The following is a 23,259-nucleotide window of genomic DNA, read 5'->3' on the forward strand; positions in this document are numbered from 1 at the left end:
TAAGTCACGCTTCTTTAACATGATATATTTAAGCTGAAATATCATTCATTCTTTATAAAACATGTTTGGTTAGTCAGAATATATACTGTTTTCATTTTTGAAAAAAATGCTATTTGCATTTTTCAGTTTTTTCAAAAGTGATTTTGGAGTTCTTGAGGCAATCTCCAAACTGGCCCACTCTTCCTTCAGAGCAAGGATAAGGCCTTGTTTTCTGGAGGGGAATTTCGAGCAGCAATGCACCTCCCTATTGTGTCCCAGTCATGTTCTATAGGGTTGAGATCTGGGGAGCATGCTGGCCACTCGATTCTCTTAATATCCTCGGTCTCCAGAAATATCTCCAATGCTCTTGTACAATATGGTGTGTCATTGTCATCCATAAAAATGAATTCTTTGCCTATAGCACCATGGAATAATTGAACATGATGTTGAAGACCTTCATTGCAATATCATTCACCAGTCATAGTCCCTTTTACCAGCACTTGTAGCTTGGTACATCTGTTAAGCATAATGCCCCCCTCACACACACACACACGCACATCATGACCCCCCAGCACTGCCATATCTATTCCTTTCAAGGACTGCAATCATAAGCAGTACCACTTTCACACCAGAAATGTCATTTAGAACCATAGAAAAAGACTAAAAAAACTCTCATCTGTAAAGAATATATTAACCCATTGGTGTCTTGTCCAATTTTTATGGATACAACAGCACAGCACTGAAAACATGCTATACGATGAGGTGTGGATAAAGGGACACAGACTGCCTTCGGGTGTATAGACCCACTTATTGCAGATGTCATACCACAATTTTTTGAGATATCCACAGCTTATGCTTGAATGGTGCCAACTTGCAAGCTGACCTCCTGTGGTGCATCGATTATGTTTTGCTGTTATAACCAAAACTCTGTCTTCATGCTCCATGATAGAGCAACACCGACCTCTTAGCAAAACTATTTCAGTGTTTCAATCCAATGGAACACATTCCATTGGTTTGAAACACTGCCCACATCCTGAATATAATGCTGTGTGATGTTCCAAACTCTGGCAGTATCGGTAATTCTTCTGCCTTCTTCAAGTTTTCCAATAAATCTTCCCCACATGAAATTATCTAGATGATGTCTTTGAAACATTACAAGACATCCAAGTTTGCAGTTTCATTCCTTCACGAAAAAAGAGTCCTTGAAACACAAGTTGCTTAGCACAGCCTTTTGCCTTTTATCCTGTTGAGTGCTACTCAATCTTCATTTATACACATTAGCCACAAGCTAATTCATCTTTATTTGCAGTTGTATTCTTCAGAAATAGTGTTTGTCTTTAGGTTTTGGACACCACTGTATGTTTGGTTCATCAAAAGTGCATAATGTTTTTGTTTTTGCATCAAAGCTATTTGCATTTTTTTAATTCCCAAAGATTTGGAACAAAAAAACTGACATTTGTAAGTTAAATTTTCTTGCAAAAAAATAAAATATTTTTGATCTAAATAGAAATTTTTAATCAGTACTTTAATAATAATAATCTTCTTCTTCTGCAGTTTTTCCCACCTAAGTAGGATCGCTGTTTGTAGTGAGTCTCCTCCACAACCTCTTGTCTTGGGCTGTAGCCACATCCAAGTTCTTCATCCTCAAGTCCTCCATCATCTCCCTCCATCTCTTCTTTGGCTGCCCGCGTTTCCTCCTCCTCAGCACATCCATCTGCATGACCTTTCTTCCCACATACTCTTCCTCCCTCCTCATCACATGACCAAACCATCTCAACCTTGCCTCCTGTATCTTTGCTCCCAAGTTTGTAACTTTCACCGTTCACCTTACATAGTCCTTTCTCAGATCCTTTCTGGTCACACTGCACATCCACCTAAGCATTCTCATCTCTGCTACCTCCATCCTGTTGATGTTATTTTTCCTCAGGGCCACAGTTTCCATAGCATACGTCATAGCTGGTCTCACTACTGTCCTGTAGATTTTGCCTTTTAGATTGATCGCCAACCTCTTATCGCATAGCACTCCAGCCATCTCTCTCTCTCTCTCTCCAGTTCCTCCATCCTGCTTTTATCCTGCATCCCACTTCCTTCTCAGCCTCACCATCCTCTTTCATTGCTGAACCTAAGTATCTAAAATCACTGATCCTTCCTGATGACATTTTCTTCCAGCTCCAGATGTCTCCTGGTTGCCATCCACTTTGCAACACATGTACTCTGTCTTACTTCTGCTCAGTCTCATACCTCTCTTCCAGTACTTTCCTCCAACTTTCCAGTTTAGCTGCCACTTCTTCTCTTGATTCTGCATGCAGCATGATGTCATCTGCATACAACATAGTCAAGGTGCACCTTCTCTCACCTCCTCCTTCACCACGTCCATCACAATATTAAACAGGAACAGACTTAATGCTGACCCTTGATGCAAGCCAACTGTCACTGGAAAACTTGCTGTCTCTCCCAGGCTGGTCTGAACTCTTGTCTTCACATTTCTGTACATCTCCTGCACCAGCCTGACATATTTCTCCAGTACCTTCTTCTCCCTCAGACACCTCCAGACTTCTTGCCTTGGCACTCTATCATACGCTTTCTCCAGATCAATAAATACCAGATGTAGCTCCCGTTGTTTCTCGCAAAACTTTTCCATCATCTATCCTAACCCAAAGATAGCATCTGTCGTCGATCGACCAGGCATGAAGCCAAATTGCTCCTATGCAATATCCACCTCCTTTCTCAGTCTTCCATCAAGAACCCTCTCTAGGATTTTCATTGTGTGAGACATCAACTTTATTCCTCTGTAATTCTTAATCTTGTGTATCCTCTTTACTCTTGTAGAATGGGATGAGTACTTTCCCTCCATTCTTCGGGTATATTTTTCTATTGACAAACTTTTATTAACAAGTCCCACAGCAGGTCAATTCCATCTTTCCTGAGTGCCTTCTATGCCTCCACTGGAATCCTGGCAGGGCCCACCAATTTTCCATTCTTCATCCTCTTTCTGGCCTCCTTCACTTCCATTCTACTAATGTTCTGCACCATCCCCTCATAAGGCTCCCCATCTTCTCTGTGAGTTCTTGCATTTTCTTCATTCAAAAGCCCTTCAAAGTATATTCTCCATACTTTAATAATAATCATAATTAAACAAGATGTGGTGCTCTGAATAAATTATATTTCTTTAATCCTTTACCCAAATGTAGGTAAATAAAGTTTGCACATGAAGTATCATGACTAGGCTACTTGTATAGAGAAGCTGACTTCACACCAGTTGTCTTAGTATCTCATAACCCAAAAGCATTATAGGAAAAGCCACTGCCCAGAGCAGTTTTGACCTTTATTTGAGGCTCGTGAGTGGGAGCCAGATACAGGAAGATACCAAGTTTGAATCAATACAGAAGTCATATATTTTTCATAACAGGATGTAAAAAGGTGTATTGCACTTGGTTACAAAGTAAATGGTATTTGATAAGACATTATATTCTTATTTATTCCTTTACCAAGGTGTAAGTAAATGAAGTTTTGCTCCCACTTTTGACAAGACCTCAGGTGAAAGTTGAAATTGGTCTGGGTAGTGGTCCCTTCCCATAATGTTTGTGTGTTATGGAATGTTGAGATGATGTGGGGTCAATGGCTTCTGTATACAAATAGCCTAGTCAGGAAGATATTTCATGACAAACTTTATTTGCTTAGATATGGGTAAAGCTTTAATATAAAATTTTTTGTCAAATATAATTTACTTTATAACCAAGTGGGGGGAGGGGAAAACTTTCGACAGTTATGTCTGATCAAGAATATTTTAATAATAAAGTTATACTTTTTTACTACTTGCATATGGAAAATATGATTTTTGCATTGAAGCCTCATCAGTTCAAAAAGGCCTCACTAAAGGTAGAAACTGTTATGAATAGTGCACATTCCCATAATGTTTTTTCATTATGAGATACTGAGACAATTCACCGATTCAAGCTTGGTAACTTCCTGAGTTTGGATACCACTTATGAGACCTCAATAATGGTTGGGGTGTGCAACACTTAGGTTCTTGTTCCTGCACCCTGTTAGTACCCATCAGGGGAAGCTAAAGCTGCTATCAACTAAACGCAAGTGAACAAACTAAAATGCTCCCAAATTCCTGCCCTAAAGGATCCCACCTGGGGCCAGGCCTAAAAATAATATCATTTAATATTGAAGGTTTCTCCAGTGTCAAGCAAGGCCTCATTGCAAATATTTGCAGAGACTGTGATGTGCTCTGCCTGCAAGAAATTCACAGAGAGGAAGGTGCTGCAAGACCTTACATCCATGGCATGAAACTCATCAAAGAGATACCCCCATGATAAATATGGAAGTGCAATATTTACAAAAGAAAACTTAATTCCATCGTCATTGACTCAACAAACAGAAACATTAAGATTATTATAATCACATTTAAAAATATCTCAATCACCTCAGTTTATAAACTGCCAGAAGCTTTCTCCTTCCCTGACATCCTCCTCAATAATGCATACATGACTGATGTATTAGGTGACTTTCTGAGGTTACACAAAGTCCAATGAAGATGGAGAACTTGTTGAAAAATGGGCTGAAAACCTTTCTCTGAACCTGATACATAATCCAAAACTCCCTGTATCTTTCAACAGTGACAGATGGAAGTGAGGATATAACCCTGACCTCATATTTGTTAGCTAAAAATATCCAACATTTGTGTTAAAAAGGTTTTAAATCCCATTCCACATACTCAGCATAGACCTATAATGCTTCAATGTAATCCAGCCATTATGTCTAACACAGTCCCTTACAGATGACGATTTAATTTCAAAAAAGCTAATTGGAAGGGTGTCATGGAAGATCTTGACCTCTCCATAGAACCAGTCCCTCCAAACCCTCCAGATTATCCTCAATTCATAAAAATGCTGAGGAAAAATCTCCACCAAAAACATCCTCGCTGCACAAACTACATTCCAGACTTTTCCAGTGACATACAAGCCTGGTATGCTAATTACTTACAACTTTACAACACCAACCCCTTCACAGCAACAACACCAACATTCCTCATGGGAAAAAGAAATAGAAACCCTTGATATGACCCATAGTAGCAGAAAGGCATGGAACTTTATCAACAGAATTAGGAAGGATTTCACTAAGCCATATGAGTATCCACAGGTAACAGCTAATCAAATTGCTCACCATCTGCTGCTGAATGGAAAATTCCCTAAAAAGCACCCAAAAAATAAGATACTTAGAACCCGAAGTGAGGAACAAAATATGATTAACTCAGATTTCACCATCACTGAACTCAACGCTGCTATAAACCTATTATGGTCTATTATATTAACCTAATATATTAATATAATATAAATATAATAAGGTTGGTCAATTGATAGAGCCTCTGCTACTCATGGCTCACGCAAAAAGTTAAGCAAGTTTGAGCACAGTTAGTAGTTGGAAGAGGATCAATCGTTCGATGCTGCTGGCACACTCTCCCTCGATGAATCTTTGGACTCCCTGGAGGTGTCACATAATAATAATATAAACCTATTATATTAAAATCTGCAGGCCTTGATGGATATCTGTTTTGAACAAATTAAGCATTTTGGATCTAGGACTAAAGAGTGGTTATTAAACCTATACAACACTTGTCTCAGAACCCTGAGGATACCGACTATCTGGAGGCATGCTAAAGTGGTAGCCTTTCTGAAATCAGGGAAAACTCCAATCAAAGCAAAAAATTACAGACCTATACCACTACTCAGCAACCTCTTTTAACTCTATGAACAATTCATTTTGAATAGGCTACAACCCTAATCGTACCCCATTTTATTGCTGAGCAGGCTGGTTTTAGACCAGGCAATTCCTGTACATCATAAATTCTCAACCTTACTCGATATACAGAAAATGGTTACGAGCAAAAACCAGCCACAGGAGTAATCTTTGTGGACCTAACTGCAGCATATGATACCATAAACCATTTCACACTCAGAAATAAAATATACAGAATAACTAGAGACTATCGCCTCGTCCTCCTGATCCAATCATTCTTGGAAAATAGACGCTTTTTTGCAGACCTGGGAGGGGAGGGGGAGAGAAGAGCCACTGGCATCCCCAAAGAAATGGCCTTCCCGGGGAAAGTGTGTTATCACCAGTACTTTTCAACATCTACATCAATGATCTCCCCATCTTTCCAGGAACTAGAAATTTTATCTATTCAGATGACCTTGCCATAGCTACTCAATCAAAAAATTGCAAGTCCATTGAAACTGCTCTATCACTTGCTTTAAATAGTCTAACCACATATTATAGCAGTAATCAATTAAAATCCCTTGAAAACCCAGACTGGCCTTTTCCACCTTAACAATAAGGAAGCCAACAGGAAGCTACAGATTTCTTGAGAAGGCTGTAATATAGAACAATCCTGGAACCCAATCTACCTTGTGTGCTCTCTATCACACTCTTTCATATAAAACACACACAGAAAAAATAAAGGCAAAAGTGAAAGCAAGAAACAGTATACTAAGAAGCTTTTCTCCTCCAAATGGGGTGCAGACTCTAGCACATTGAAATCTTCTGCCTTGGCCCCTTGCTTTCTTCTGCTGAATATACCTGCCCGATATGGTCCAGATCCTGCCATGCTGAAAAACTTGACCCAGCATTGAATGAAAGCTGCTACTTAATTACAGGATGCCTGAAACCAGCCAACACTACTAAGAGACCTGTATACTTTGGCTGGTATTGCAACCTCCTTTCAATTCGAAGATCTGCATCCTCAACTGACGAAAGAAACAGACAAATAAATGATGAACACCACCCACTATTTGGCCAGACCACAGTGCCCCAAAGACTAAGATCCTGACATAGCTTCCTAGCATCTGACCATGTTTATTGTATATAACTTATGTATAGTTCCCTTTTTCTTCATATTTTGCTTATTAGTCCCTGTGTAATTCACCTAACAAATGGATGGTTTTTTGACCCACCTAAAAACCATCCAGAGACAAGACTTCAACAATGGCTTGCAGTATACCCGGAAAATAATACTGGTATTCCAACAGCCGAACATCTTCCAAGTGGTGCCCACTTGGACTGGAATACTGTGAAAAGCCTCAACAGACTTCGAATGACTGGATGCTGCAAACAAATTAGCCCCGTGAAATTGGGCTACCTCACTGTACCAGATAATTGTGAGTATGGGATAACCCAGTCCATGGAACACCTTCTTTCTTGTTCCTCTTCTTCAATCACCTTGCACAAAAGAGCAGTTGATTTCGCAAGATACTGGAGGAACATCTGACCATATTTATTGTATATAACTTATGTATAGTTCCCTTTTTCTTCATATTTTGCTTATTAGTCCCTGTGTAATTCACCTAACAAATTTAAGCTCTTCTCATTTGTAATGTATCCTAAATTTGGTGTAAATAATGTTCTACCACTTGTGTTTGGATACGAAATAAATAAAGGTTGAAGACAATCTGAATTGTGGTCTTTATAATGCTTTTTTCATTATAGAATACTGGGTTAACTAATATTATTATTATCTGAGACCTCTAGAGAGTAAAGGACTCATCAAGAGAGAGAGAGACTATAAATCACCCAAACCAGCTGTCATACCTTCCTTTAAATTCATTCACATTAGAAGCACTCACTGTCCCCTAAAGGCTAACTATTCCACTCACTCACTGATCTGTGAGAAAAAAATCTAGCTCGTACCCCTTTCTTGATTACTGCAAACAAACGTCCATGAATTTCCCCCCATGTGTTCTCTCTCTCTCTCTCTCTCTCCACCTTCCATATAACGAAAATTTTCATCCAACTATTATCCTATAACACCCATTCAGAAGTTTATAGACCTCTATCATATTGCCCATCTTTCTCCTGTTAACCAGAGTCTGTAGCCACATACTCACAATCTGTCCTGATAATCTAAATCCCATAATTCAGATATAATCTTTGTAACTCTTATTTTTGCACCCTTTCCGCGGCTTCTTTATCCCCTTTAAACCAGGGAGACTAAATCTGCACACAGTAATCCAGGTGCAGTCTTATAAAGACGCAAAATGACTTCCTTATCCTTACATGTCAAGGTTCGCTTCAACATCTCAATTATTCTGAGTTGTATTTGCAACTTTTGCTGTGTGACCTTTGAACTTCAAATTCCTATCCACCATTGCACAAGATCCCTAGCATAATCAGTTTCTTGTAGCATAATCCCACTAATATAATATGCTTCTGGAAATCATGCCAAAGTGCATCACTTTACACTTACTAACATTAAACTGATGGCCATTTTCATTTGCCCAAATTTCCATCCTATTCAAATAATTTTGTAATTGCTGGATATCAGTAGCATCCCTGATTGTCCTGCCTATCTTTGCATCATCAGCAAACAATTGCACATTTCCTTTTAGACCCTTCCTAATGTCATTAATGCATAGATTGAACAACAATGGCCCAATGACTGAACCCTGAGGTACACCACTGGTCACCTTAACCTTCCTACTGGCCGAGGTGGATGAAATAGTGAGACCAAATTGCATTCTTATCTATGTTATTCAACGGGTGTTACAGAATCCTGTCCAGATTTAGCTGGACATCTATAGATGTCATGGCTGGTTTCTCATGTTACACTATCATATTTGTGGTTTAAGCCGATAGAGAGTACAGTTTGGTCATCTGAGTCCCAATTTGTTCATTAGCTCTTCGTTGTTCATCCAGTCCCAGTGGATACCTACTAATGGGGCACACCACGTGAAGTTGAGGATTGGACATTATGTCAGAAGCCCCAGTTGGTTCTCTGCATTCCTTAAAGGCAATATGGAGATCTCCTCCAAGTTATTTGGCTTTGACCCTTAAGCGACCACTATCACTCCTTCCTTTTCTTGATCATTATTGTCTGAATATAACACCCTATGCTTTTTATTATTATTATTATTATTATTATTCAGGCCTCCAAGGAGTCAAAAGACTCATCGAGGGAGGTCCTTTCTAAGACATAAAGTCTGTCAAGACTCATCGAGGGGAGGTCCCCCCCTGAGAAACACAAAGTTTATCATACCACTCCTTAAACCCACTGACCGTTCTCGCTCCCACCACTCCATCAGGCAATGCATTCCACGGCTCAACCACCCTCCACACAAAGAAACCACTCCTTACCCTCTTGCTCACAGTTTCCTTTCGTAACTTCCAGGGATGGCCTCTTGTCATCACTCCTTCCCGCTGATCAACCAAGCGAAAGAACTCCCCAGTGTCAACCCTGTAACCACCTCTCAACAGTTTAAAAGTCTCAATCATATCACCTCTCCTTCTTCTATCCACCAAACTCTGCAGTCCACATTCTCTCAGCCGATCCTCATAACTATCCTTGTACAGTCCTGAAACCATCTTTGTCATCCGTCTTTGTATCCTTTCCACAGTTAATTTATCCCCTTCAAATCCTGGGGACCAAATCTGAGAACAATAGTCCAAGTGTGGTCTGATCAGAGACTTATACAACGGAATGATAACCCTCTTATCTCTGCAGGTCAGTGTCCTTCTCATAATAGCAGCAATCCTCTGTGTTACCTTCACCACCTTTGCAATATGTCCCCTAAACTTCAGGTTTCTATCAATCATCAACCCCAGATCTCTTGTCTCCCCTACTTCCTCCAGTATAACTCCTCCCATAGAGTATGCAGCATCCCATCGATGTTTCCCAAACCTCAAGACCTTACATTTTGCTGCATTAAACTGACACCCCCATTCATTTGCCCATCTATCTAGCTTATTTAAATCCTCTTGCAGGGCTACCACATCTGCACTATTACTAATAATCCTTCCAAGCTTTGCATCATCTGCAAACAACTGAATATCCCCCTGCAATCCACTGGCTATGTCATTGATATAAAGGTTAAACAATATAGGTCCTAGTACTGAGCCCTGTGGGACCCCACTTGTAACCCTCTGCCTCCTGGAAACTGCTCCACCATACACAACTCTCTGATACCTATCAGACAGCCAATCCTGAATCCAGTTGACCAATCTGACATCCAGACCCATGAGCTGCAACTTAAATATCAGCTTATCATGTGGCACCCAGTCAAATGCCTTCGCCAAGTCTAAGAAAATTGCAGTATATGCCTTTCCCTCATCTAATGCTCTTGTAACTTTATTATAAAAGGCTAGCATATTGCTAAAACAAGAGCATCCTTTCACAGATCCATGTTGATTCTCACAGATAACATTACCCTCATCTGTCCAATGCTGTATACGGTCCCTCACTACTTTCTCCAAGATCTTAACAACTACTGATGACACACAGACTGGCCTATAATTAGACACTTCCAGTCTGTTACCACCCTTATGCAATGGCACTATCTTACCTTCCTTCCATTCCCTGGGCACCTTTGCCAAAGCCAGACTTTCATTGAAAAGCCACGTTAAAGGTACTGTCAATTCCCTAGCACATTCTCTCAAAACTCGTGGTGAAATACCATCCAGTCCCACAGCTTTACTGACATCCAGAGTACTCAGTATCTGAAACACACTCTCCTCCTGTACCTCCAGACCTCGTACCAGTCCTATCCCTCTAGCATTAAAACTGACTCCTCTAGGATGAAATACTCCAATAAAGTGTTCATTAAACAATTCCACTATGTCCTCTGCATCAGTCACTCTATTCCCATTTTTATCCCACAATATCATTCTTCCACAGTCATTTCTCCTCCTACTGGCCACATAGCTAAAAAATTCCCTAGGATTTTCTTTGGATCTTAGGGCCAATCTCCTCTCATATTCCAGTTTCGCTTTCCTTACCACACGAGTCACTCTTCTGGCCTGTGTCTTATATTCCTCATGCATCTCTTCACCTGTCTCCTTATATCTCTTCCATAGCCTCTTTTTCGCATGCAATTCCTGTTTAATATTGTTTGTCATCCACTTTACTCCAAATTGCGCCCTCTTCTTCACTCGTGGTATACAACTTACCATTGCTGATAACAAATATTCTTTCACAATTTCCCACGCACTGGTGATATCCCTGCCTTCCAATTCCTCCCTCCATGAAACTTCCCGAAGTTGACGTCTAAGACTATTATAATCACCTGCCTTATAATTCCACATAAGTTCCCGTCTCTTTGATACTCCTGCATGTCTATTCATTTTCCAAGTCAAAACCATATGGTCACTCTCTCCAACTGGTGGGAGAGACGTCAACTCAGTTATTATCAACTCTTCTGATGCTATAACCAAATCCAAAATTTTTGAACCTCTTGTTCCCTCTGTTACATGTTGCCTAAGACATTTGTCCCTCAAGAATTCTAGAAATTCCATTCCCCTATTGTTACATGCATCTTCCTCTCTCCAATTTATACTACTGAAGTTAAAATCTCCCATAACAATCATTCTTCTTGCACTTGCCAAACTTAGCTGTCTAAACATCTCCTGGTCCCCATCCTCTGTGCTCCTGGGTCTGTAGCAACACCCCACTAAATATCCTGTCCTGTCTACCTCTACCTCACACCATACGCTCTCAAAATCATTTGTCTATACCTTACTACCTTCCAAATTCTCCACTCTTAGAGGACATAGGTCATTACTTATCATAAGCAGCACCCCACCACCACGCTTTCCCCTCCTATCCTGGCGAAAAATGCTATACCCAGCGACTTCTAAACCTGTTTTTATATCTCCTTCTGTCAACCACGTCTCAGTGATCGCAATAATTTTTGGCCAGGCTGATGCTATCTGCGCCACCAATTCCTCTCCCTTATTCCGGATACTCCTGGCATTAGTATACAGCATATAAATGCCATTGTTTCTATACCCAGCATTATCCCTTCTAGACTCCACTGGGCTCAGTCTTACCTGACATTGTCTCCCTTCTCCCAAGTATCCATTCCCACAAGAGGCCACCCCTGCTATCATCCTCCCTGGGACACACTGACTCGTTCAGAACAGCAATCTCTCCAGATGCCTACGTCCTTCCTCATTCAAATGTAAACGGTCTCTCGCAAACAACTCCTCTCTTTCCTCAAACGCACTCCAAGCATCCACATATACCAGTCCTCTCTTGTCACACATTCTCGCTATTATGCCATTCAATATCACCGCTCTTCTGCTCAAGATCTCATCTATTTTTTTCTTCTTTGTTTTGGTGATGCTAATTATGTGTACATTGCATTTTTTCCAGTTCTTCTTCTAGCTCAGTTTCCTTTCCAGTTAATACTCCTTATATTAATAATACAATATAAATACAGACATGTACAGGTATATATGTGCAAGCCAAATTTTACATTTTCCCATTTTCATATTTTTAATGTAATGTCCGATTCTCACCTAACTATATATCAGGGGTATGTAAGGATCAAAGCTGCATAAATGGAAGGAGAACTTTTACATAGCCTTTTAAGGAATGTTAAAAACCGTAACATCCAATCCTCACCTTCCCATGGTGCATCCCTGTTACCTATCTACAGGGATACCAAATGAACAAGGATGGGCTGGCAATTTTGGTTTTAGCCAACTAAATTGCATTTTTATTGGCTTAAAAACCACAATGTAAAATGATGGTACAAAACAACATTCATGCTGGCATGGGGCATCACCTGGTTAAGCAATTGCCCCCCCCCCCCCCTTGTTATCATCAGGGAACCAGGGCAACAGCATAAATTCAACTACTGCAACACATCAAGTCAGCATCAGCAGAGTTCAAGATTGGTACTATCAATGTAAGTAGCATCAATGGAAAAGAAATGAAACCAGTAGAAAAATTGGGTAAGTACCAGATCAACATAATAGGCATGACTGAAACTAAGAAGACAAAAATAGGTGAGATCTTTCTAAGCAACAAATGCAAGACGTTATATTCAGACAATAACAATCAGCGAAAAGGAGTAGCTGTAGTATTTAACACTAAATATGAGGATAATCTAGAACAGTGGTGGCGAACCTTTTTATGTGCGCGTGCCAAAAATTTGCAAATTGGGTTGCTGACGTGCCAGGCAGTTTTCAATAGGGGAAAATTAATAGAAAATTAATCTAACTTAATTTATAAATTTATAATATAGATATTTATTTATATTTTATAAATAATTATTTATAATTTTATAAATAATATTTCATTTTATTTATAATATTTATATATAAATTTATAATAATATTTAGTTTAAAATTGATTATTGTATTATTAAATTGGTTTTAATGATGTTGGTTTGGAAAAAAAAACGTAGTGAGAAAAATATTTATGCATTGTAACTCACCATAGAAGTCAGCTGAGCAGGGGAAGCAGCAGAAGGATGTCAACTTGTTGAAATGCTTACCGTATTTAGTCGAATATAACTTGTTCTCACATGTAACTCACACCCCTGATTTTACTTCATTAAAAAAGACATTAAAATGTTTTGCATATATCTCACAGACAAAAAAATTTTTGAACATTGGAAGTTTTTTTCACTTGGTTAGACTATAAATTACATCATCATCATCATCAAATTCCTGCCATGTACCCTCAAGGGATGTACAGGATATGATAGTACTACATTTAGTTTAATCCTTTATCCAAGTGTAAGCAAACAAAGTTTGCACCTGAAGTATCTTCAGGACTGGGGCAACTCGTGGCAAGGGTGCACTGACTTCATATCACTTGCCTTAGTATCCCATAATGCAAAGCACATCTCCTTGCGGACATGTATATTGCTGTGCATTATGGGAAGGGTCACTAACCAGACCATTTCCAACCTTTATTTAGGTCTCTTCAGTGGGAGTCAGACCCATAGGTGATATCAAGGTTGAAGTAATGCAGAAGTCATATTTTCCTATACCAGTTGCCAAAAGGTGTTTCACTTCCAACATCCTTCTCTAATCCAGAGTTATTTAATAATAACGTGTGAAAATATGACTTCTGCATTACTTCAACCTTCGTATCGCCTTTGGGTCTGGCTCCCACTGAAGAGACCTTAATAAAGGTCGAAACCGGTCTGGGTAGTGACCCTTCTCATTATGCATAGCATTATACACATGTCCGCAAGGAGATGTGCTTTGCATTATGGATACTAAGGCAAGTGATGTGAAGTCAGTCTACCTTTGCCACGAGTTGCCTCAGTCCTGAAGATACTTCAGGCACAAACTTTGTTTGCTTACACTTGGATAAAGGATTAAATTAAATACATGGGTAGCCTGAAAAGTTCTCAGCTTACTATAAATAGCAACACTATTGGCAAGATGTTTTTTTTTCTAAGTTGGTATGTCATATGAATATCCATGTGAAATTGTAAGTCATTCTATCAAGCAGTTTGTTTTATAAAGCTGTCTGAAGCAAAAGTGTAGTTCGTATCCCTTGAAATAGATAAAATTGAGTATTGTGCAGTTATAAAATTCTTTGTAAAAAGAAGGTTTAACGACAAAAGAAATTCATTCGAAGTTCATGAAAGTTCATGGACACTCTTCTCCTTCGTTTTCGACAATTAAGAAATGGGCTGCCGAGTTTAAACGTGGTCATACCAGCCTTGAAGATGATCCACGTGAAGGACGTCAAAAAGTGTAACAATACCAGAAATCATTGATCAAGTGCACGATATGATATTAGATGACCTGGCGAGTCAAAGTGTGTGAAATTACTGTGACTATAGGCATTTCAAAAGAATGTGTAGGATATATTTTGCATGAAGAATTGCAAAATGAAAAAGCTTTGTGCAAGATGGGTGTTGTGCAGATCAAAAATGCACTTGCATGAAAATCTCTGAACAGTGCTTGGAGCATTTTAACAAGAATAAAACTGATTTTTTGTGCATTGATTTATTAATATAGATGAGACTTGGATTCACCATTACACACCACAATCCAAACAGTAGTCAAAACAGTGGACAGAAGCCGGTTGTTCAGTGCCAAAGAAGACAAAGTCGGTTCCATCAGCAGGAAAGGTCATGGCATCGGTGTTTTGGGATACTAAGGGCATTTTGTTTATTAATTATCTTGAAAAGGGTAAAACAATAACAGGGGAACATTATTCCGATCGTTTAACCAGACCAGACGAAAAAAATTCGTGAGAAAAGACCCGGTTTGCAGAAGAAAAAAATCATCTTTCATCAGGACAATGCATCTGCCCACAAAGATGTTTTGGCAATGGGAAAATTAAGGGATCTCCACTATGAATTGTTGGAACATCCACCCTATTCCCCAGATTTGGCTCCCTCTGACTTCTATCTCTTCTCAAAACTAAAACTCTTCTTCACTAGTCAGCGTTTTTCTTTGAATAAAGAGATGATTGCAGCTGTAGGGGTATTTTGCAGATCTTACTGAGAACCACTACAGGGATGGGATAATGGCACTGGAGCATCGCTGGAATGAATGTATTAGTCTTAAGGGTGATTATGTTGAAAAATAAAAATAATTTTGAAATTATAAATTCATTTTTTTCATTGTTAGGCCAAGAACGTTTCAGAAGACGCATGTATATAATTTATAGTTTAACCAGTTAATAAACTAAATAGTAACTCGCTCCCAGCAGTTAACAACACGCCCTCCCCAACAGCCATTATACTGCAGATGCAAGACAAACAAGTAATTTTATTGTATCCCTGAATAAGATACAGAGCCTTCTGCAGTATGTGTAATATATTTCTCAACAAATAGTGCAATTACAGATAGCTGGAATAAAAATGGCGTTCATTAGGCCTATTAGCCTAATGAATGACATGTCCCCTCTCACAGAAACTATGCTGTATAGACTCAAGCAAAACCATATGTTGCATCAGAAACACAGTATCTAACTAAAAACTATTGTCCAATTTTTCAATTACATGAAATAAGTGTTTGTTTTATTGCATTTGAAATTCTTGATGTCATTATGACAGATCACAAAGGCTATATAATGTGTGTGTGAGTTCGTCTGCCAGCTCAAATAAGCAGCAATAAAATTCAACCAAGAGTTGAAACGTCGTGTCAGTTGAGCGGCAGGTAATGAGAAGTTCCATCGGAACATTAATCAGCACCCCTTCGTGAATGTGTTAAAACTAAGAAATATATAGTGAATGTTGTTATGACAGTTTCAGATGCTATGGAATTTGGTTGAAGAGAATTAGCATTTCAACTCAAGAATTGTCGGTTGTCTTTGCATTTGGGTTGCAATTTCACCAATCATATGCATGTCTTCATAGCTGCTCTCTAGTGTAAAACAAAATTTAAGTTGTACGTATTGTAACAATTAAAAAAAGGGCTGAATAATTTATAAGCGTATAAAAGGATATCGCCTGCAAATCGTTGACATGCCAACAAAATTCTCAGATGTGCCACCTCTGGCATGCGTACCATAGGTTCACCATCTGTGATCTAGAATGGTAGGCAGTATCAAATAGATTGATGTGGGCAAATATTAGACTGGGGAATTGGACATTGAGACTTATTTGTGCTTATGTTCCCAGAGAAAGTTCTACCAAGGAAGAAATGGAAGAATTTTTGAGGCATTAGCGAAGGCAGCTGGCTCAATGAAAAAGGAGAAGTTGGTCCACGTAGGAAATCTAAACAGCAAAGTAGGAAATGATTACCAGATATATAGAAATGTTTTGGGAAAATTTGCAGAAAAGCACACAGCTCATAATAATGGTAAATGCCTGCTGTATTTCTGTTCAGTACATGGATTAATTATTACTAACACCATGTTCCAACATAAAAATGTGGACAAATTCACATGGAGAGAAGATGCAAGAATTAAGAAAAGTCTTATTGACTATGTTATAGTTGCTAGCAATGTTTTCCTGCTGGTTCAGGACACAAGAATATACAGATGATTTGAAATAGGAAGTGATCACTACTTTGTTTTAACCAGAATAAAATGGAATTTCATATTGAAAGGAAGCATGTGTAAGAAAGTTTTAAAACAGATCAGAGTTGAGCAGCTTTCAGAGATGAAAATACACAAACATCATTGAAGAAAAAATGAAAGAGTTTGAAAACAAGAACCAAACCTTGAAAATTCAATAGCCAACCCTGAAAAAAACATTTGTTGATTCAGCAGAGATTCATGTGGTGAGATTGTTAAAGAAAAAGAAGAAAGCATATCGAAAGTTCCTCACAAGTAAGTCAGCTTGTGCTCTTAAAGAAAAAAGGAAGGGATGCACACTGGATAAAATTAGCTACACAAGTTTTGGGAAGACTTTGGTAAGAACATAGAAACTAAGTATCAGGATGGCAGCAACATATTCTGGAGACTATTCAAAAAGTACTGTAAAAGGAATTGAAGATGATAAAGGTGACATGAAAACTAAAGATAAAGATATTCTAGATGTCTGTAGTAATTACTTTGAAAGACTGCTAAATGAAACAAGCAGCATCTGCACAGTGGTAGAAAACTCAACAGGAATGCAATCAGGAATACATTTCAAAAACTTGAAATGTGGAGAGGCAGCTGTAGTAGATGAAATTCAACCAGAAATGTTCAAATATGGAGGTATAAAATTTTACAATAGCTGCATTGCATAATTCAGAATGCCTGGTCTGAGAGTCAAATTCTGAATGAATGGTTCAGAACTCCCATAGTGCCTATCTATAAAAAGGGAAATAAAACTGAATGTGAGAATTACATAGGTATTTCCCTACTGAGTGTTCCTACTAAGATTTATGCCAGTATACTTGATAAATGGCTAAGAAAAATTGTGGAATCGGAAGCTTGGTGAAGAATACTGGCCAAATAGAGGTTGTCAGGATGAGATTTTCATTTTAAGACAAATAGTTGAGAAATCTTCAGCAGAATATAACAAGGATTTGTGTTATGTTTTGTAGATCTGGAAAATGCATATGACAAAGTGCCAAGAGGAAAGCTCTTTAAAGCACTACAGTTATATGATGTAAATGGGACATTATATCAAGCAACACATAGTCTCTATTTAAGCTGTAAGTCAGTAGTTAGAATTGAAGGAGGTACAGGAAGATAGTTTTTTATACTAAAATCTAGGTCAGACAAGGATGTACATTATCCCCTCTGTTATTCGTTATCTATATGGATCACATTATAACTAATATTTAAGGAATTGACAGCGTATACTAGAAATATAGATTAAATAAACTTTAATATATACTTTCCGATATTTCGGCGAACGTCACGTTGCCATCTTCTTGGGAACTTACTACAAAGACACGTGCACACGAGTACTAATAACAGCAAATGAGACTGAAGCTAGGAAGCTAGCGTTTTCCTAAAGTCCTGATGGTGCCCCCTGGCGGGCTATATTGGTAGTTCTTGGCCTTTGGGCTGAAGTTCTTCTGATAAAAGTTTCCCAAATTTGGGGCAGTCTCATGCATCCAAATTTGTTGAGGTTTGGCATGTTCCTAAGGGCCGAGGCTGATTCCATGAATAGTCTTTCATACTTGAACTTGCTGCGGTGTATTACTGTGGCTTTCTTCCATCTTATTCTGTGGCGAGATTGGATGTAGCCTGTGTTCTCAATAAAGTAAAACCTCCAAAATCCAACATATCCATTAGTGAATACAAGGCACTACAAGAATTGAAGAGAAACAAAAAAATAGTGATCACCAAAGCGGATAAGGGGAACGCCACTGTGGTATACTCAGTCTTAAAGACTACATAGGTAAGCTCAAGGCTTTATTATTAGATCGTTCCACTTACCTCCCCATTGATTACAATCCCACCAACTCACAAATTAGAAAACTCCATAGGCTGCTTAAGAAGGTCACTTCTTGGCCTGTAGATATTACCAACAGACTAAAACCCTATAACTCTAGACCCCCCCCCCCTCCCCGCATATATGGGCTCCCAAAAATACACAAAGAAAATGTGCCATTACGTAGAATAGTGGATGGCATTGATTCCCCCACTTACAAACTAGCCAAGCATTTAGCCAAAGCGCTCTCACACTATACTGGCAATACACCATCACACATAAAAAACTCAGCCCACTTCAAAGCCAGTATAGAAAACCTTACACTCCAACATAATGACATAATGGTCAGTTTTGATGTCTCCTCCCTATTCACGAATGTCCCCCTCAAAGAAACCTTAGAGCTAATCCAAGCTAAATTTCCTCCCGATATCTCAGCCCTATTTCAGTTTACAATGAACTCAGGCTATTTCGTTTGGCAGGAAAAATTCTACAAACAGATAGAGGGGACAGCCATGGGTTCACCACTTCCCCCACCCTTGGCCAACTTCTTCATGGAGATGTTTGAAGAGAAAGCCTTAAACTCAGCCCCACAAAAACCTACCATATGGCTTCGCTACGTTGATGATGTTTTCGCTATTTGGCCACATGGCCCGGATTCACTCCTCTCCTTCCTAACACACTTAAACAACCAACACCCTAGAATCAAATTCACCCTGGAAAAAGAGGAAAACAATATCCTCCCCTTCCTAGACACACTAGTCACCCGCCAACCTGATGGAACCTTGGTTTTCTCAGTTTATAGAAAACCCACCCATACAGGCAGATACATTCACCAACGATCCCCCCCCCCCCACAACAATATGGAGTTATTAAAACATTATTCAACAGGGCAAAAATAATCTGTTCAAGATTATTTTTGTATAATGTATAATATAATGATCAAGCCCTAACCACTGAACTGAACGGCTACCCCCTCCAAAAAATACTTAACCCAGCCAGTTATCCACAACCCACCGCCCCCTCCCCTTCACAAAAAAGATTACTCTAAATCCATCACCATTCCCTACATCCGAGGCACCTCGGAAAAAATCAATAAAATCTTAAAAAAACATGACTTGACCACTTGTTACAGACCACATAGAAAACTGGCATCCCTTATCCGCTCCACCAAAGACCAACCACTTCCCCTAGACCTACCTGGTGAATACCAGGTCCCTTGCAGCTGTAAACTGTCCTACTTTGGCCAAACAGGCAGGACAGCAAATATCAGAATCTCAGAACACAAGGATTACATCCGATTTCACCAGTACAGCCACTCTGGGCTTGCAGACCATGCTCTGGATACTCGCCACAGAATAAGATGGAAGAAAGCCACAGTAATACACCGCAGCAAGTTCAAGTATGAAAGACTATTCATGGAATCAGCCTCGGCCCTTAGAAACATGCCAAACCTCAACAAATTTGGATGCATGAGACTGCCCCAAATTTGGGAAACTTTTATCAGAAGAACTTCAGCCCAAAGGCCAAGAACTACCAATATAGCCCGCCAGGGGGCACCATCAGGACTTTAGGAAAACGCTAGCTTCCTAGCTTCAGTCTCATTTGCTGTTATTAGTACTTGTGTGCACGTGTCTTTGTAGTAAGTTCCCAAGAAGATGGCAACGTGACGTTCGCCGAAATATCGGAAAGTATATATTAAAGTTTATTTAATCTATATTTCTAGTATACGCTGTCAATTCCTTAAATATTAGTTATCATGTTTAACCAGCGTATAAGCCTCTCAACAAGAATAATGGATCACATTATGAAGGAAAGCGGTATTAAACCTGATATTAAAATTGGAGATGTTAATCTCAGCTCTTTGTTTTATGCAGATGATGTTATACTTTTAAATAAATTCAGTACAAGTCTGCAAGATTCCCTGACTAGATTGAATAACTGCTGTAATAAATTTGATATGAAAATCAGCAATAACAAGACAAAGGCAATGAAAATAGGTAGAAAGGACTGAATCTTGAATGGTGAACCTATAGAACAAGGAAAACATTTCAGCTATTTAGGCACAATTTTTAGTGGAGATGTTAAATTAAATATGGAAATAGACAACAAAATTAGTAAAGTTGGTATGGTAGGAAGTCAGTTGAATAAATTTATATGGAATAAGAATCAAAACACTAAATTAGCTGTATACAAGACAGTGTATTCAAACCAATTTTAACTTATGGATCTGAGATCTGGGTTAGAAATAAAACACTTGATCAAAGACTGGAGACCTCTGATGTGAGAATTCTTAGAAAGATTAGTGAAGCAAACAGATAGCATCAGTGGCAGTAGCACATTAAAAAATGAGGATATTTGGAAAGAACTTGCCATAGCTACCATGCAGGAATTTGTTAGTTGAGCTAATCTGAGATGATATGGTCACATAAAAAGAATGGAAGAGGAAAGATTAGCAAAACAAGTGTTCTTTGCCCAGTTGGCAGAAGACCCAGAGAAGACCAAGATGCAAATAGATTGATATGGTGAAAAGTGCCTTAAAAGTGAGAAATAAGATCTGATAATGTTACAGTCTTTCCTAATAACAGATTAATTTGGAGGAAAATTGTTGATTGGAAATTAGTAATGGTGTAACTTTTTCATGTAGTACTATCATAATTATCCTGTATGGCCTCTGAAGGTACATGTCAGGAATTTGATGGTGATAATGTAATAGTGTGTATTTGTTTTTTCTTCATGGAAACCATTTTACAGATAGCAACTTATGCATGCCTGTTCCATCATTTGCACCTCTTTCCCTCAATCAGGGGGGGGTCACCATTAGGAAGTTGACTTATTCTGGTTGGTAGTAACCATGTGAGATTTTTCATAGATCCTTTATTTTCAGTGGCAGGAAAGTGTGTAAAATTTGGAATACAGTTTCAAGCATAATTTCTTTGACTTTCCTCCCTCTCCCTTTTCATGCGACAAATCACAGATATTTAGTTTATCATTTACAAAGATTTTAGTTAAGTGATATTAGTTTTAACCAGTGGCATAACTGATTTTTTTTCTCCATCACATTGCAACAAACTTCAGTAAGTTCCTTTAAGAGTTAAGTTGTCCTCCCACACTCCACAGTACTTTTAATTAGGCCTGCTTAACTCTTAGGCAGCTATAAAGATCTGGAATCAAATCCCCTGTTGTATGTGAAGAACCATATAAGAGCTTTTCAGCTAAAAGTAAGCTAGCCATTCTCATATGTGGGTAACATGATTTTTCATCCAGAAAAAGTGACAGGATGTTAATACATGCAGTAAATTAACACTGGGCTCATAGTCTTAGTTACTCCAGGCATAATTCCAACTAACCTGTTGAGTTGTTGAGCACTCTCAAATTGTAGGTAATTTGAGAGTAATTATAGTAATTATCCTGCGATTTAAACATTTTGTAGACACTTTGAAACTGCTAACTCTTTGGGAATTAATATCAATACATGTGGTAACTGTTTGTTTTATTTTATTTATTTATTTTTATGTGAAACCATCCTAGAAACCTATTGTGCATTAGTACTATAGATTGAGGATTAGATAATCCAGAAAGCTTATTTAGAGACCAAATGTGGAACTTTTCAAGCAGAATGGTGATATCATACTGGGTAATCAAATTCATCTTCCATCTAAAATCATTCATAAACATCTATATCTGGGTTGTGATTTCAGCCTATACCCTGTTAGTTTGAGAGAAAATACACTATCGACTTGTCTAACTAGACTGTCATGTTTTGCAGGAGATAACAGCATTGTAAAAACTCATGGCAACTAGCACAAATTTCTACAGCATACTTTAGTGTATGATGTTCATTAGTGCTGTCATACCAAATTTCATGCTGAGGCTTAGTAAATATGCCTTCAAGTATTTTGTCTGTCCTTAAAACCAGTTACTTAGTAGAGCTTATAGAAAGTAATACCTGAATAACCTTGAAAGGAAAGTAGACTTTAGTTTTGTAGATGATTTCTAAAATTACTGAAGGGTTTATAAGACTATTACACTTTTTTTTTTTTCATAAACATCCATATTTGAGTTGTGATTTCAGCCTATACCCTGTTAGTTTGAGAGAAAATACACTATCGACATTACATCTCTGTTTACTAACATTCCAGTGTTTGAAGTCATCAACATCTTAGACAACTTGTTCCCAAAAAATATCACTACTTTGTTCAATCACTGTGTAACTTCTAACTATTTTATTTGGCAAAAAACGATCTACAAACAACTCACTGGATTAGCTATGGGCAGCCCCCTATCACCTGCTTGTGCTGACTTATTCATGGAAGATCTAGAGAAAAAAATCTTAACCCAGATCATTCCAAAACCGAAAATTTGGTACAGATATGTAGATGACATCTTTATCATTTGGGATCATACGAAAGAAGAACTAATGAATTACCTCAACCAAATCAATAGTTTCCACAATACCATCAAATTCACATTAGAAATGGAAAAAGATAAAAAACTGCCATTCCTTGACATTTTAATAAAGAAACAATCCAATAATAGTATCAACCTATCTGTATACAGAAAACCTACAAATACTGGACGTTACCTCCATTTCAACTCAACTCATCACATAGCTCAGAAACTTAGCATTATCCATAGTCTCAAGAAAAGAGCTATACAGTATACGACAGACAAGGATGACCTACTAACGGAATTAACCACAATATCCAGA

General features: G+C 38.4%; 1 protein-coding gene across 1 annotated transcript in view; it reads left to right on the forward strand.

Moving 5' to 3' along the window:
* The window catches only part of Pgm1 (phosphoglucose mutase 1), a 359,120-nt gene that overhangs the window by 267,046 nt on the left and 68,815 nt on the right, over positions 1-23,259 (forward strand). The gene's annotated exons all lie outside the window — the stretch shown is intronic.

Source organism: Typopeltis vanoorti, chromosome 20 (assembly GCF_054136105.1).
Source record: "Typopeltis vanoorti isolate ZY-2024b chromosome 20, IOZ_Tvanoo_1.0, whole genome shotgun sequence".
NCBI classification, from domain to species: Eukaryota; Metazoa; Arthropoda; class Arachnida; order Uropygi; family Thelyphonidae; genus Typopeltis; species Typopeltis vanoorti.